Source organism: Zootoca vivipara, chromosome 6 (genome assembly GCF_963506605.1).
Source record: "Zootoca vivipara chromosome 6, rZooViv1.1, whole genome shotgun sequence".
Lineage (NCBI taxonomy): Eukaryota > Metazoa > Chordata > Lepidosauria > Squamata > Lacertidae > Zootoca > Zootoca vivipara.
Window position 1 is genome coordinate 24,080,855 of NC_083281.1, and position 16,430 is coordinate 24,097,284.

The window sequence follows — 16,430 nt, forward strand, 5'->3', positions numbered from 1 at the left end:
CCAGGTCCTGACTCGTTAAAACAAGGAGGGTCAAGATGACTGAGCCTTCTCAGCCTCCTGTTCTGAGAGAGGCATCTCTGGACCCAACACGAGTCTGTTCTCTGCTTGGATTGGGTGTGCCTGACTTTCCCAAGGAAATAGGCCTGTCTTAGGATCCAAGCCCTAACCAAGGGAACACACAGATTGACTGTGGGGCAGTCCAGGGCACATGGCAAGGAAGGTGAGCATCAAGCGAGGAGGAGGGAGGGGCAGCGAATGCTTTAGCAATGCAGATTGATAGGGCGGTGATGACTAAAGGATTGCAAGAAGAACAGCTTTGCCACTTTCCTGCTCCCAGCAGAAAGGAGTCCTGAACTTTTAATACTGGCAGGAATTCAACAGGGGAAGCTGTACTCCGTTTCTGCCCTTACTTACCATGCTGGGAAATGCTTAACCTGTTGGATTTCTTCTTGTTGTTGTTCATCTGCTTGCAATAAATGCACAGCGACCTGCTAGGAAAATAAAAAGGAGGTTGTATGTAATAGGGATTAGAAACATGCTCTCTGTCTGGCTTTTGAAGACCCCCCAGGCAAGGGAATTGCTTTCTGCCATGGGCTTAGGAAAGCAAGCTGTGCCAGTTAGTGAATTATGGAGCGTGCATTGCCCATCCCTTGCTGAAAAGGCAAGGCCGTTTATGCACTATCAGGTCTCCTACAAATCCACCTATTCACTCCTCTAGTTCAGGGATGGGCGGAAGGGAGAGCAGGTTTTCCTGGTAGATCTCTGGGTGATATGCATGGGTTTATGACTCTCAGTTGGTTGTAACAGGGGAAATAAGAAAAAGGCACCTTTCCCCCAAAGACTACAAATCCAGAGTGGAGTCCCTAAGAAGATTGGATGGTGCCTTGTACACCTCCTTTTGGCAACTGCTGCAGCTGCCACACACACACACACACACACACACACACACACACACACACACACACACACTCTTCTGCACCTCTCCCTCTGTCTCAGGCACCCATTCTTTATTCGTAGGGGCAGCAGCCGTCCAGCCCCTCCTAGCTTGCTTCCGAGGTGGGCAGGGGGAGCAATGGCCATCCTTTAGCAGCAGCAGAGTAAACAAGGCTCTCTGTTTTAACCTCTTCCCTTCTGCCTTCTAGGAAGGACCGGGGGGGGGGGTGTCCTCCAAATGTGGCAGTCTGGGCAGCAGAGCTGTAGCTACGTGATCTTGTGCCCCTGGCAGAACTGTTACGCCCCCTAAGCTCTTCTTTCCGCCTCTCCTCCAACCCCTAACTCCCAATTCAGCTGTCCCCTGGAAAGTTGCGTTGTGATTGGCTGAAACGTCGTGAGTCTAAGTACACAACGTGAAATAGTGTGTATTTTGAGTTTGTGAAATTTAAAGAAAAAGGAATGTGGCACAGGAAAAAAAAATAGGGGAAAACCCCACATATCATATAAAGACCCTCTATTTAAAACCTTTTCTTATGAGGCAATAATCATATTTTTATTTAGACATATTTTAGCCAATTTTTGGGGGGCACCTCACCACCCCCTAGCTACGGCCCTGCTGGGTGGACTGGCTGTGAATATCACAGTCGCTTGAAACTCCCCTCAAAATAATTAGCCGTCATTAGTCCTAAAGGTGCTTTTAGGGCAACCCTGCCTGGAAGGCCTTGCTCTGAGTACCCCCTTGGTTCTTCCCAGAATGCGCAAAGAATTCCATGCCACTCAAGGGAATGAGTCATTTGCCTTTTCAAGAGCTGAAAACCCAGATAAAAAAAAGTTCTGAATGCAGATTCAGAATGTGTGGCTTTCAATTAGGAGTTTTGCCCAACTGCTGTATCAGCTCTGCAGTGTTTGCGCAACAACTGAAAGAGGAGTCAGGCACAGGAGTTTAAGCTCAATCCTGAAGCATAGGAGTTGCGTCCGTCTCCATGATTTAGGAACAATCACACGTGGTGCGAACTGCCTGAGTGCCATGTGGTAAAGACAGCAGCACTTATAATTTTCAGGTTGCAAAGAGACGCACAGCTTGGCATCACCTATCGCTAATTGGGATTAAAATGCTCCTAAGTGGAGCTCAGGCATAGAATGAAGTGATCAAAACAGCTAATAGGCAAGCCACCTCCCTTGGAAAAGTATTGCATGGTTTCTGTAAAAGCTTATTCCTAATTCTCCCGCGCTGTTTATCACTTGCTGACTCACTTTGCCCCTGAGCTGCTTGCATTCCAGGGGCGCCATCCACCAAGCACATTAGATCATCCTTGCTCCAAAGAACAGGAGCTGCAGTTGTCCTGAAATGTATGTCCCAATATCGTTCCCTCTCTGGATATATTCCCTGGGATAGTTCTGCAAATAGATGGCGCACCTTTTCGCCTCACAACCGTTCAGAGGATGATTTCCCCCTTTTAGGCGCTTAGATGCATGCTTGCCTTGCCTCAAACCTAGGAACGGATGAAAAGTTTCTCTCTCATAATGCTAGAACTTGTGGGTATGAAATGAAGCTGAATGTTGGAAGATTCAGGACAGAAAAACGAAATAAATCCCTTCTTCATGTAGAGCGCAGTTAAACTATGGAACTCACTGCTCCAGGAAGCAGTGGTGGCCACCAACTTGGATGGCTTAAAAAGAGGATCAGACAAATTCATGGAGGAGAAGGCACTCAATGACTACCAGCCACAACGGCTGCGTTCTACCTCTACTGGGAAAGACGATACTGAGAAGAGATATGGTAGCCATCTTTAAATATATTAAAGGATGTCACATGGACGATGGAGCAAACTTGTTTTCTCCTGCTCTGGAGGGTAGGACTCAAACTCAAGTTATAAGAAAGGACATTCCGACTAAACTTCAGGAAGCACTTTCTGACGTTAAGAGCTGTCCAACAGTGAAATGGACTCCTTTGGGAGGTTGTGGACTATCCTACACTGGAGGTTTTTAAGCAGAGGTTGGATGGCCACCTGTCATGGATCATAGAATCAAAGCATTGTGGAGTTGGAAAGTACTCAGGGGGGTCGCCTTGTCCAACCCCCTGAAATGCAGGAATCTTTTGATCAATGTAGGTCTCAAACCCATGACCCCGGGATTAAGAGTCTCATGCTCTACCGACTGAGCCATCTCGTTGAGATTCCTGCAGTGCAGGGGGTTGGACTAGAATGACCCTCGGGGTCCCTTCCAACTCTCCAATGCTATGATTCTGTCATTCTATACTCTCAGGGGCATTATGCCGCTGAGTATCAATTGCTGGGAATCACAGGTGGGTGCTATTATGCCCAGGTCCTGCTTGGAGTCTGATTGGCCCCTGTGATAAAAGGATGCTAGACTAGATGGGCCATTGGCCTGGTCCAGTAGCCTTGTCTTATGTTCTTATGCAGCTGGCAGCTTCTGTTTCTCATTTCTCCCAGTCTTCAGTTCTCTGCAATTCTGCATCATTTTGTGATTATTATTTTTTAACTACTCAGGACAACTGGTCGGCATTTTAGTGCAAATCTCAATGTGGACATTTTTTGTATAAGATTTGCCTGATTTAACACATCTTTCCAAGTAATCTTCTCCACATAGAATGCATTTTACATGTTTATTTTTGTGAATATGTGCATTTTTACGCACATTTCTTGCTTTGAGAATAAAATTCAGAGAACTGTGTGTTTTGAAGGACAACTGCATTTCGGATCACATATTGCAAATTTGTCAAGTTCGGCTTCGAATGTGAACTGAATTAAATTTCTCCACCATTCCCAAGAATTTCAATAGTTGCCAACCATTTCAATTTTACAAACGCAACCAGCTGCTCTCCTCCTTGGGCTTCCGACGGCCCTTTCAGTGATGGGCAGCCAGGAGCCAAGTTCAGTTCCCATCCGTGGTGGCGGTCTGCCCATTAGATCTATGAAATCTATTCTTGGGTTAAGACCTGGTTTGTCCTGGCATGGTTTAAGCAACAGCTTCCTTTTGGCATAGCACTGCAGATCGAAACGTGTTTCCTTGTGCACTAAGACAAGAACATTCTCACACATTTTCTCACGGGCATCCCTGATACCAAATTTAGACCTCATGTCCCATCAAAACTCCCCTCCCTTTAAATCTTCCCCCCAAGCAGACCAAAACCACACAGTAGGCAGGGCATGTGAGAGAGCTTTAAATAGCCGGTTCCATTGCCAAGGCGGGGCTGGAGGATCCATAAACAGCTGTACCTGCAGACATGGTGGAATGTGGAAGGAATTTCGAATCAAAAGCAGAGAGAGCAGGCATGCACTATGGTGCTTTGAGGGAGGGGAAATGCAAAATGTATCAGAACAAATTCTCCCTCGGCAGAAACAAAACAACTTCCAAAAAACCCACCATGTACTTTGGGTTGGGGGGGGGGGTTCTTCACTCATATCCACACCATATATTTAAAACACATGCCTTCCTCCCCCAAATTCCAGAAGCTGTTGTTTACTCCTCGCCGAACTACATTTCCCAGCAACCCTAGGAAACTACAGTTCTTGGGGGTTCTTTGGGAGAAGGCATGCGCTTTCAATGGATGTTTATAAAAGAGCACCCTCGTTATAATGTTTCAGATGCTTATTAAAAACATTTCTGTTGCAGGAAGCCTGTCCGGTCATAAAATTTTGGTGTGGGTGTGTGTTTTTAAAAAGTTGCTGCTTTTTATTTGTGCAGTACAGATCATCGTGTTGCATTGTTTTATGTACACCACTTAGGGATTTTTATTTATTTATTAAGCATCGTGCAGATTTTTCTAAACAAATAAATGCAATGAACTCAGAGGTACTTAACGGGATTTCGTCAGCAGAATTTCTTGCCAGTTCATCTGAGGAGGCAACAGTGTAGAGTATTAAGCTCAGTGCTTTTCCCCTGGAAAATAAGGTGTTGGAATGTGCTTCCCTCAGAAGACCCAAACCCAAAAGTCCCATCCTCTTTGTGGTCTGGAGGGAGGGGTGTCTCCTCACAAGCCAGAGGCTTGTTGAGGCTGCTCAGCTGAGGGGAGGGGAGCCTTCCAGGCCTCAACTGAGCAGTTTAATGAGCCCCCCCTGCCTCTCCAGCTCCTATGTGCCTGAGCAGTAGGGGGTTTGCTCAGCTGAGATATGGCTTTCCCACATGTCAGTTGTTAGTCCGGGGGGTTGAAGAGCCTCAACAAAGCCCTGCTGCACCTCCAGCTCCAAAGCCCGTAGAGGATGCCCCCACCCCCCAGGCTCCACGGAGAGTCTTTGTTGAGGCTGGTCAGGTCTCTCTCCCTTCTTCCAGGGCCCACCTGAGAGGTGCCGGAACGCCGTTCTGGTGCATTCTACCCGGAAAAAAAGCCCTGATTAAGCTTATTGATCAATAGCGAATGAGCTTCCTTCTGCTGAGGGATGCATTCTCTTGGGATTAATATTTTGGGGCAGGTACATTCCGTTCCATCCAAGATGTCGCAGCTGAAAACCGGAACACACAGTTTCTGGGCCGCACTCATTTTGGGGAGCTGTGCTCTTTCCCAGCTCTACCTAGAGATGCTGGGGTTGAACCTGAGGCCTTCTACATGCACAGCATCTGAGCTACCACTGATCTAAGAGAAGGACCATAACTCAGCAGCAGAGGACCTGATTTCCGCACATAACTGGGCAGAAGGCTGCAGCTTTATACGTGGGGTTTCCAGATGCCCTTCACTTTACAGGATCTTTCCCGTTATCTAATACAGTCATACCTCAGTTTAAGTACGCTTCGGTTTGAGTACTTTCAGTTTAAGTACTCCGCGGACCCGTCTGGAACGGATTAATCCACTTTCCATTACTTTCTTCTACTTTTTTTATAAATGATTTTTATTCAATTTTCCAAATAAACAAACAACGCACAAACAAAAACAACACAAAACACAATTTCAATCTTTCTTATATCTCCTCATCTCAATTTCAATTGCTCTGCCGAGCTATGACTTCCCTCCCTCTCGCCATTCGGCTTTATTAGTCACTCTTATCCCGCAGTTTATTTTAATACTCATTTTAACTCAGTTCATAGGATTTATCTCAGTCCCACAAGTGTCTTCAAACTCTTACAGTTCTTCTCCATATAGTCAATGAATTTACTCCATTCTCGTTGGTACTTTGTTTCTCCTTGGTCTCGGATTCCATAAGTCATCTTTGCTAATTCTGCATAGTCCATCATTTTCGTCCACCACTCCTCAATCGTCGGTATCTCCTGTGTTTTCCATTTTTGGGCTACTAAAATCCTGGCAGCGGTTGTAGCATACATAAATAGTCTCTGGTCACCTTTTGCTATTTCCTCACCCATCAGTCCCAATAGAAAGGCCTCAGGTTTTTTAGGAAACGTATACTTAAACATATTTTTCAACTCATTATATATTATTTCCCAAAATCTTTTAATTTTCTCGCACGTCCACCACATATGATAAAATTCTCCCTCTTTCTCTTGGCATTTCCAGCATGCTTTACCCACTTTCCATTACTTTCAATGGGAAATTCGCTTCAGGTTAAGTACGCTTCAGGTTAAGTACCGACTTCCAGAACCAATTACACTCATACTTCGGGTTAAGTACGCTTCAGGTTGAGTACTCCACAGACCTGTCTGGAACAGATTAATCCACTTTCCATTACTTTCAATGGGAAAGTTCGCTTCAGGTTAAGTACGCTTCATTTTAAGTACTCCAGGGACTGTCTGGAACGGATTAATCCACTTTCCATGACTTTCAATGGGAAAGTTCACTTCAGCTTAAGTACACTTCAGGTTAAGTACAGACTTCTGGAACCAATTGTGTACTTAAACTGAGGTACCACTGTAGTAGTAGTAGTAATAATAATAATAATAATAATAATAATAATAATAATAATAAATTTATACCCCACCTATCTGGCTAGGTTTCCCCAGCCACTCTGGGCAGCTCCCAACAAAACATTAAAAACATGGTAAAAGATCAAACATTAAAAACTTCCCTAAACAGGGCTGCCTTCAGATGTCTTCTAAAAGTCAGATAGTTGTTTATTTCCTTGACATCTGGTGGGAAGGCGTTCCAGAGGGTGGGTGCCACTACCAAGAAGGCCCTCTGCCTGGTTCCCTGTAACCTCACTTCTCGCAGGGAGGAAACCGCCAGAAGGCCCTCAGAGCTGGACCTCAGTGTCCGGTCTGAACAATGGGGGTGGAGACACTCCATCAGGTATACTTGGGCAAGGCCGTTTAGGGCTTTAAAAGTCAGCACCAACAGTTTGAATTGTGCTCGGAAACGTAGTGGGAGCCAATGTAGGTCTTTCAGGATACTGTAGCACCATAAACCCTCCAAGGGGAAGATAAACACCTTGCTCACTTGCTACGATGAACCCTTTAATTTGGCACCTGTGATGTTAATGAGAGGAAGATACCGGACTGGGAGCGAATAGTCATAGATGCAGAAGCCAGAGATGGGAAAGGCTGTGTTTGCCTTCCTCCCACTCTAGCGGGGCAGGAAGTGGCCAAAGAGGCGAGGTAGACCCATGCTAAATCCACTGGAGGAATTTTGCTTGGCAGTTCTGTTTCCTGATCATCCGTTGACAATGCAGCTGCTGATTTGTGTTTCCACAAACACCAGTTCATTTCAGGGTCATCAGTACCTTGCTTTAGGAATGTAAGAAGCTGCCTATAGAGAGTCAAGTTATAGTCCATCCAGCTCAGTATTGTCTACACCAGGGTTTCCCAAACTTGAGTCTCCAGCTGTTTGTGGACTACAACTCCTATCACCCTGAGCTAGCAGGACCAGTGGTCAAGGATGATGGGAAATGTAGTCCAAAAAACAGCTGGAGACCCAAGTTTGGGAAACCCTAGTCTACACGTTCTAGATTTCAGGCAGGAATCCTTCTCAGCCTTACCCTGAGATGCCAGGGACCGGGAAACATAAGAGGGGTAGATCGTTAAGTCATTCGGGGAACTGTAGCTCTGGGAGAGGGGAAAAAAGGTAAAGGTAAAGGCAGGCATCCCCAAACTTTGGCCCTCCAGATGTTTTGGATTACAATTCCCATCTTCCCCAACCACTGGTCCTGTTAGCTAGGGATCATGGGAGTTGTAGGCCAAAACATCTGGAGGGCCGAAGTTTGGGGATGCCTGGGTAAAGGTACCCCTGACCATTAAACTCTCAGCACCCTTAACAAACTACAGCTCCCAGAATTCTTTGCGGGGGGAGTCGTGACTGCTTAAACTGGTACCACAGTGCTTTAAATGTATGGCGATCATGTAATCTGGGGGAGCAGCTGTGGCAACTGGGAGGGAGATGCCTGAGCTAGATTAAAAACCCAACTCCTTGCCTCATATCCTGCAGGGAGGAGGCCAAAGGTGCTGGCTTGTGTGGTTATTGTGGTTGTAGTAATAGCAGATTGTGTAGGTGTTCTGACTCCAACAGAGTCTGGCTGTTGCTGGTCCTCATTACCACCTTATTACACTTTTGTGAGCCTGGTTGCATTTCTTCGATACGTCCGGTTTGCGGGCACCGAAAGAAAAGAGAAACACCCCCCTCCCACTTTAAACTCCCACTGGCATACCTCAGAGAGGTGTGGTGCGTATCCAGCCAATAGACAGGCGCTGGGCCCTCCATCTGAGATCTCGCTGGATCTGCATGCCATTAAGTCAACATTAGCCTGTGGGTAGCGATGCAGGGTTTAAGGGTTGGCACAACCAGTCTGCCATCCCAGCCTAGACTGAGCTCATTACCTATCAGGGAGTCTTTAAATTGTGTTGTTGTTTGTCCTTGAGTGTGTAGCTGAATTCCACCCCACCTTCCTGATGATAGCATCCTTAAACTGAGCACAGCGACTTCTAAGCTTCGATTTACTGTGGGTAAATCACAGTTTTATTTGTTTATTTCTAAAATCAGGAAGTGCAGGCATCCCGAAAGTTGACAAGGGTAGACCACTAGAGATATGCTTTGCAGAATGAAACAAATGACGCAAGGCCCCACTTTGCTGCCCCAAAAGTAAGGTGAGCACAATGAAGACCCGTGAGAATTTTACCAAAATGTTCTCTTCCCTTTTATCAAAGGGAACTGGGTTGTTGTAAGGATAAAATTGAGAGTGGGAAGATCATCTTCTGCATGACACCTTGATGGAGATTTTTTAAATAAAAAAGTATAGAAAGAAGAGGGGTGGTTTTTTTGGGGGGGGGGGACATTAAAAGAGGCCCCAACTCTTCAGTTTTACACAAGGAAGCAGAAATGGTGGACCGACCTGGGTTGATGGTAGTGATAGAGAAGTTTCTTAATCAGTCACTTTACCCTACTGCCATAAAGTAGAAACAAGCAATATTATGCACCTTAAGAGATTCCTAAAAGTTAACTTATTTCGTATGATTTATCCTGAGCACAAAATTTCAATTTCTGCATTGTTGAACACGGACACATTAACTTCTGAGGACTGCACAGAATTTACACAGACGAGCTCTAAAAAGAGCTAACTTTAAATAAAAAAAAATCAGGGTGTGATTTCCGCAGTTAAAACTCCCCCACTCTACTTTTTGGCTCCTGCAAAATCCCCAGCCTCTGCTGCACCCTGTAGCAGCGGTGAGTTCCGCAGGTTAATTATACAGAGGTATAATAGGAGTCTTTACCCGACATTACGCATTGACTCATGGAGATGCTCTCCTCCACTACAACTATTATCTATCTCTATTATCTTGCGGTAGCTTGGCAACCGGATTGGAACACACCACAGTGCTGTAGAAAGGAAACAACATCCATGTTTGCGGCCCCAAACATCTCACACTGTGTGTCATGGTTGTCCTGGAAAACACCTGTGGCAAATCGTGGGCAATCCCCATGCTGTGTAAAATGAATGCACCCTCATGTAGGCTGTTAAAGCGGCTGGGACAGGAAACCTGCCTATTTGTTTTCATCACAAAACAATTGGAGGGCTGAAGAGGGCTGGAAATGTCACGACAATCTGGATCCAGCTCCCTGAGCAAGAATTTTGACACATTAATAAATCAACTATATATATTTATTAATGTATTGTTGTTATTATTATTATTATTATTATTGGATTTCTTATCCACCCTTCACCGCAAGGTCCCAGGGTTGCAAAAGTAAGAGGATCAGCTTTGACTGTTTCACTGCATTCAATTAACTTCTCCACCCACCATATATTCAAAGTACTATGATACCACTACAAATAGTAATGGCTTCCCCCAAGGAATTATGGGAGTTGTAGTTTGTCAGGGGTGCTGAGAGTCGGTAGGAGACCTCTATTTCCTTCCCAGAGTTACAGTTTCCAGAGTTTACTGGGAAGAAGGATTGATTGCTAAACCATTCTGGAAATTGTAGCTCTGGGAGGAAACTAGGGGTCTCCTAACAACTTGTTGCACCCTTAACACATGACAGCTCCCAGAATTCTTTGGGGGAAGCCATAACTATTTAAAGTGGCATCTTAGGCACTCAGTATCTCTGAGGCCTCAGACATGATTTCTGGTGCTCCATGAGGCACCAGAAGTTGCGTCAGGGGCCCTGCAGTGTGGGTGCTAAGCATTTTGTGGGTGCTTGGGCCCCCTAGAGATGGCTGGCTCCCCTAGTTGTCAGCCAGCTGACACGCTGGGGAAAGTATTTAATTTTGAACCTACCACTGCGGGAAAAGTTCTTGTGGACTCTCACAAGGAGGCTATTGAAGCATCCTTTTTTTGGGCACATGGATGGGCAAGGATGGCAGGTGATGCAAGCGGTCAAATGACCACTGAGTCTAAAGGAGTCTCGGGCCAACTTTGGTGGGCATGGATGTAGAGACAGAGTTTTATAGAGAGTTTTATTTCAACACCTGAGCCTGACATTCATCACTCCACATTTAAGGGCAGATCACAGATGCCAACCATGCTTTAGGAGAGTTCGGTGATAACCCGGCAGGATTCATAGAATCATAGAGTTGGAAGAGACCACAAGGGCCATCCAGTCCAACCCCCTGCCAAGCAGGAAACACCATCAAAGCATTCTTGACATATGGCTGTCAAGCCTCCGCTTAAAGACCTCCAAAGAAGGAGACTCCACCACACTTCTTGGCAGCAAATTCCACTGTCGAACAGCTCTTACTGTCAGGAAGTTCTTCCTAATGTTTAGGTGGAAGCTTCTTTCTTGTAGTTTGAATCCATTGTTCCGTGTCCACTTCTCTGGAGCAGCAGAAAACAACCTTTCACCCTCCTCTATATGACATCCTTTTATATATTAGAATATGGCTATCATATCACCCCTTAACCTTCTCTTCTCCAGGCTAAACATACCCAGCTCCCTAAGCCGTTCCTCATAAAGCATTGTTTCCAAGGATTCTTCAAGTGCTGTTTACAAAGCAGACAGAACATTGCAGCAGGTTTTGCAATACTTGTTCTGCCATTTCCCCATACCAGCACACATTGAGGTAAAAGGAAACTCTTGCCCCAGCCTAGGAACTTTCACTCATCTCTCTGGACCCCCCACCTGTTCCTTTCTCTCCTGTTAATTCCCCCCACCCCACCCTTGATCCTCCAGCAAAAGCAAAATCGGCATCACCTTTGCAGAGCCCACACACAAACAATATTAGGCAAGTGCGTGGATTTTTCCATGCGAGCGCAGAAAACCTGTAGTGGACTCAGAACCGAATGTCCCTGACTGTTCAGCATTACTAAAGAAGGAACTCATACATTTCAAACTGTTAGGATTGCAAAGGCCGAATTCAAAGTTGCAGGCATGGCTGGAAGTGGTGAAATCCCAACTGTTGACAAGCTACACCTACCAAAACCCCAGATCTACTCAGTCCTGGTGCATCAAGAAGGAGGGGTTAAGAAGCTGCATTATAGCATGCGGGACAACCTTGGGACCACTTTCAAACAGAAGTCTCTAAAACCCCACCTGGAGATGCTGGGGGTTGAAGCTGGGACCTTCTGCATGCAGAACAGGTGCTCTGCCACTGTTTTTCTCCAGCAAACGCTGGTCCTCAATAGCACAATTAAAGAACTTTGAACTTTGCTGGAGAAGCAGGTCAGGCCTTGACGCATGAAGCCTCATTTTGTGATTTAGCTTGTCCACCTCATTTCTGCAGTAGCCTGGAGCGAATGACGTCTCTTAGCCTTGGTTCCCTTTGTTAGGGTTGCCAGCAGACTGGAAAAGCAGCAAAGCAGCCAGGTCATTTTTGCGAAAAACGCAACCTGCAGGAGCCCCTGGGTGTTGGACCACATCCGCACTATCCATTTATAGGAGTATTATACCTCTTTAAACAGCCATGGCTCCCCCACCCCCGAGCCATAACACTTATTCCCACAGTGACCTATTAAATGCTTCCAGGAAGCTCATGAGCAGGGTACAAAGGCAACAGCTCTCTCCCACAGCTGCTCTAGGAAACCACCGTCATTCAGTGGTATATTGTCCTCGTCTGTGGAGGCTCCATGGAGGTCTGTTTATGGCAAACAGGCATTAGCAGACCTATCCACCTCAAGGAGTGTGTCACGTCTTTAAAGTCATCAGCACACCTTGTGTCAGCAAACGTGTTGGGTAAAGAAACCAGGTTAGGCTACACATCAACGGTCAGGAAACATCAATGGTCAGGAATTATGACAGGGTCACAGGTCTTCCATTCTTGGCCTACCGGACTATGTTCCTGAAAGATTGTCTCACCTCTTTAATACGGTCATGTTGTGCAGGTGCCTGATTATCGTCTTCCAAAGCAACTACTCTATTCCGAATTTAAAAATGGAAAGCGTAATGCTGGTGTTCAACAAGAGAGGTTTAAAAATGCTCTCAAGGCAAACCTTAAAAAATAAAAAGTAGTATAAACACCGACATCTGGGAAACACAGCCCAGCAAGCGCTCCAGTTGGAGAACAGCCTTTACCAAAGGTGTCATGGGCTTTGAAGACACTCAAATTCAGGACGAAAGGGAGAAGTGTGCTAAAAGGAAGACACGTTTGGCAAACCCTCACCATGATCAACTCCCACCCACAAACCTATGTCCCCACTGTGGAAGGACGTGTGGATGGATCCAGAATTGGCCTCCACGGTCACTTATGGACTCACTGTTGAAACAGTGTTTATGGAAGACAATCTTACTCAGCTATGAGTGATCGTCAAATAAAGAAGACCCAGCAGTCTCTGCCCTCTGCAGTAGAGGACCTCCTGCAGAGGACCTCCTCCTAGTCATATTGACTCCTACCCTCTGGGTTCCCCCAACCCCAAGTATTAGAAAGGCATGATCTCTGTTCTTTCTGGTACCAACGGAAGGCCTTCCACTTCCAATAAGCATTTCAGTTAGCTGCTGCACCGGAATGGTTTTTTAAAATATTTGCATTGTTTTATCTGTTGTTTCTCCTTCATGGATCACTGCCTTGTTGTGGCAAAGGGGCCAGTACTGATGTATGGAAGTGAGAGCTGGACCATAAAGAAGGCTGATCGCCAAAGAATTGATGCTTTTGAATTATGGTGCTGGAGGAGACTCTTGAGAGTCCCATGGACTGCGAGATCAAACCTATCCATTCTGAAGGAAATCAGCCCTGAGTGCTCACTGGAAGGACAGATCCTGAAGCTGAGGCTCCAATACTTTGGTCACCTCACGAAAAGAGAAGACTCCCTGGAAAATACCCTGATGCTGGGAAAGATTGTGGGCACAAGGAGAAGGGGACGACAGAGGATGAGATGGTTGGTCAGTGTTCTCGAAGCTACCAACATGAGTCTGACCAAACTGCGGCAGGCAGTGGAAGACAGGAGTGCCTGGTGTGCTCTGGTCCATGGGCACACAAAGAGTCGGACACGACTAAACAACAACATATCTGTTGTTTGCCATGCTTGGCAGCTTGGGGAGGAAGGGCAGGAAGTAGATTTAATAATAATCACCCAGTGGGCTCCCATAGTATGTTGGGAATGTACAAATATGACGCCCGATGTTTGCGGAGGCTTCCTACACGAGCCTCTTGTCTCACCTTGTGAGTCAGAGCTGCAAGAGCAGGCTTGCAGCAGTGCCAATGATGCTCCGAAGGTAGTGCAAATATTTGACAGCTGCAACGAGATTTTGATCTGAGTGACAGGAAGGAGCCAGCAGTAAATCACTGTTGGAGTTAACTCTTTATTAGCAAGAACACAAACTGCACCACCTTGGCAGAGTATGAGGCCTAATGAGCACAGCAGCTCATCCCTCATAGGTTTTGCCCCTGTGGATCAGTTGCTGAGACTGAAAGTACCAGCCTTCCAGTTTCCCATATGCAATCTGAGACTGTGCCTTGTGTGAAGCCAACCTCTCCTCCACCCTTTTCATGCCTCTTCTGGTTGTGGGAGACAGGAGGGGGAGCAACCAGACTCATCTCTGCCCCCTGCTTCAGCTTTTGGACTTACTCTTCCAGACTCCCCCCCCCCTCACTAAGCATTGTTACCCCTTCAGCTTCTGACAACACCTCCTCTTTCCAGTCTTCTCCCTCTTACATAGTTGTCCCACCACCAATCCTGGGGTTCTGGGCCTTCTTCCCTTGGGGATTCCCCAGTTGGCTCCTCCCACCACTCCTGTGTGTCCAACCAGTCCATGACACTGATTGTTCAGAGACATCCAGATGGCATAAGCAAAAATGTCTTAACTGCAACTCTTAACCTATTACTCTGCAAGCTCAGTGGCACAGGACAAGGCTATAGGGATGTGGGTGGCGCTGTGGTCTAAACTACTGAACCTCCTGGGCTTGCCAATCAGGTTGGTGGTTCAAATCCCCACGACAGGGTGAGCTCCCGTTGCTCTATCCTAGCTCCTGCCAACCTAGCAGTTCAAAGGCATACCAGTGCAAGCAGATAACTAGGTACCGCTGCAACAGGTACCTATTTCTGTGCCCTCTGGCACTCATCACGGTGTCCCGTTGCACCAGAAGCGGTTTAGTCATGCTGACCACATGACCCAGAAAGCTGTCTGTGGATAAACACTGGCTCCCTTGGTCTAAAAGTGATATGAGCGCCGCAACCCCATAGTTGCCTCTGACTGGACTTAACCGCCCAGGGTCCTTTACCTTTTTACAGGCAGGGCTTCCATGCAAAGCCCCCCAGGTTCTGTTGCTGTATCTGTAGGATGGATTGGGAGACTCCCATAGATTTGTCAGTGGCATAGCTAGAAGGGAATATGGTCCCATTTGGCATAATGTCAATTCCTACATTCACCTTTGTCAAGAGGTCTGCACAATGATAAAGGTAAAGGGACCCCTGACCATTAGGTCCAGTCGTGACCGACTCTGGGGTTGCGGTGCTCATCTCGCATTACTGGCCGAGGGAGCCGGTGTACAGCTTCCAGGTCATGTGGCCAACATGACAAAGATGCTTCTGGCGAACCAGAGCAGCACACGGAAACGCCGTTTACCTTCCCGCTGTAGCGGTACCTATTTATCTACTTGCACTTTGACGTGCTTTCGAAATGCTAGGTTGGCAGGAGCTGGGACCGAGCAACGGGAGCTCACCCTGTCGCAGGGATTCGAACCGCCGACCTTCTGATCGGCAAGCTCTAGGCCAGGGGTCCCCAGACTTACCGGGCTTCGGGCCGGTGCCTGCCGCGCCGACTGCGCGTCGGGCCGGAGAGCAGGGGAGTGCGCGCGCAGCGGGCCGGAGGGCGGGGGAGTGCGCGCCCGTGCGCATGCGCACAGTCGGAAAAAAATCGCCGAAAATCGCTTGTGTGCATGCGTATGGGCCTCCCCCGACCCGGAAGTGCATCGGAAATGACCTCTTCTGGGTCGGGAGAGGCCCATACGCATGCGCACAAAGGATTTTCGGCAATTTTTTGCCGATTTTGAAGATCGCCGCCGCACTGCAAGAGCGGGCGGCGGCAGCGGGGGTCGTCGCGGGCCGGATTGGGAGGCTAATTGGGCTGTATCCGGCCCGGGGGCCGTAGTCTGGGGACCCCTGCTCTAGGCTCTGTGGTTTAACCCACAGTGCCACCTGCACAATGGTACAATCGTTTTAACTACCCATGAAGTGAAATTCCAGAGCCAATGTAATCACCGAATACCGCTTCTCATAAGTTTTGTTCTTCCGGTGGGGGGGGGGAGTTGCACCCTTTCTGTAGGATCTTAAGTCCTCAATTCAGGCACAGCCCTTGCAGCAAACAGGTAGGGCAAAAGGTTAACTAAAGGGCAAAACAGATTCTTTTGTTTTAGCAATGGAAAAAGGCCTGTGTTTGGGGTGTGCCACATACTGGCTTTACACATAGCTATTAGGATGAGAGGGGATCGCATGCACAGGTCAAGGAAGCTACATGTCAACATCTTTTTTGCTGCTGCTGTTCTAGTAGGCACAAGTGGCTCAGCTGAATTCCCACCCTATTTGCTTCCCCGGGTCTTCCAGGAGAGGGAAGAGATTTTCTCCCTCTCCTATAATACTAGAACTCATGGACATCCAAGGAAGGTAAATTAACTTTTTCATGCAGTACATAAACTATGGAACTCACTCCCACGGGAGGCAATGGTGGTCACATACTCGAATGAGGGCATGATAAATTTATGGAGAAAGCTATCCATGGTTACTAGCTGGGCCAT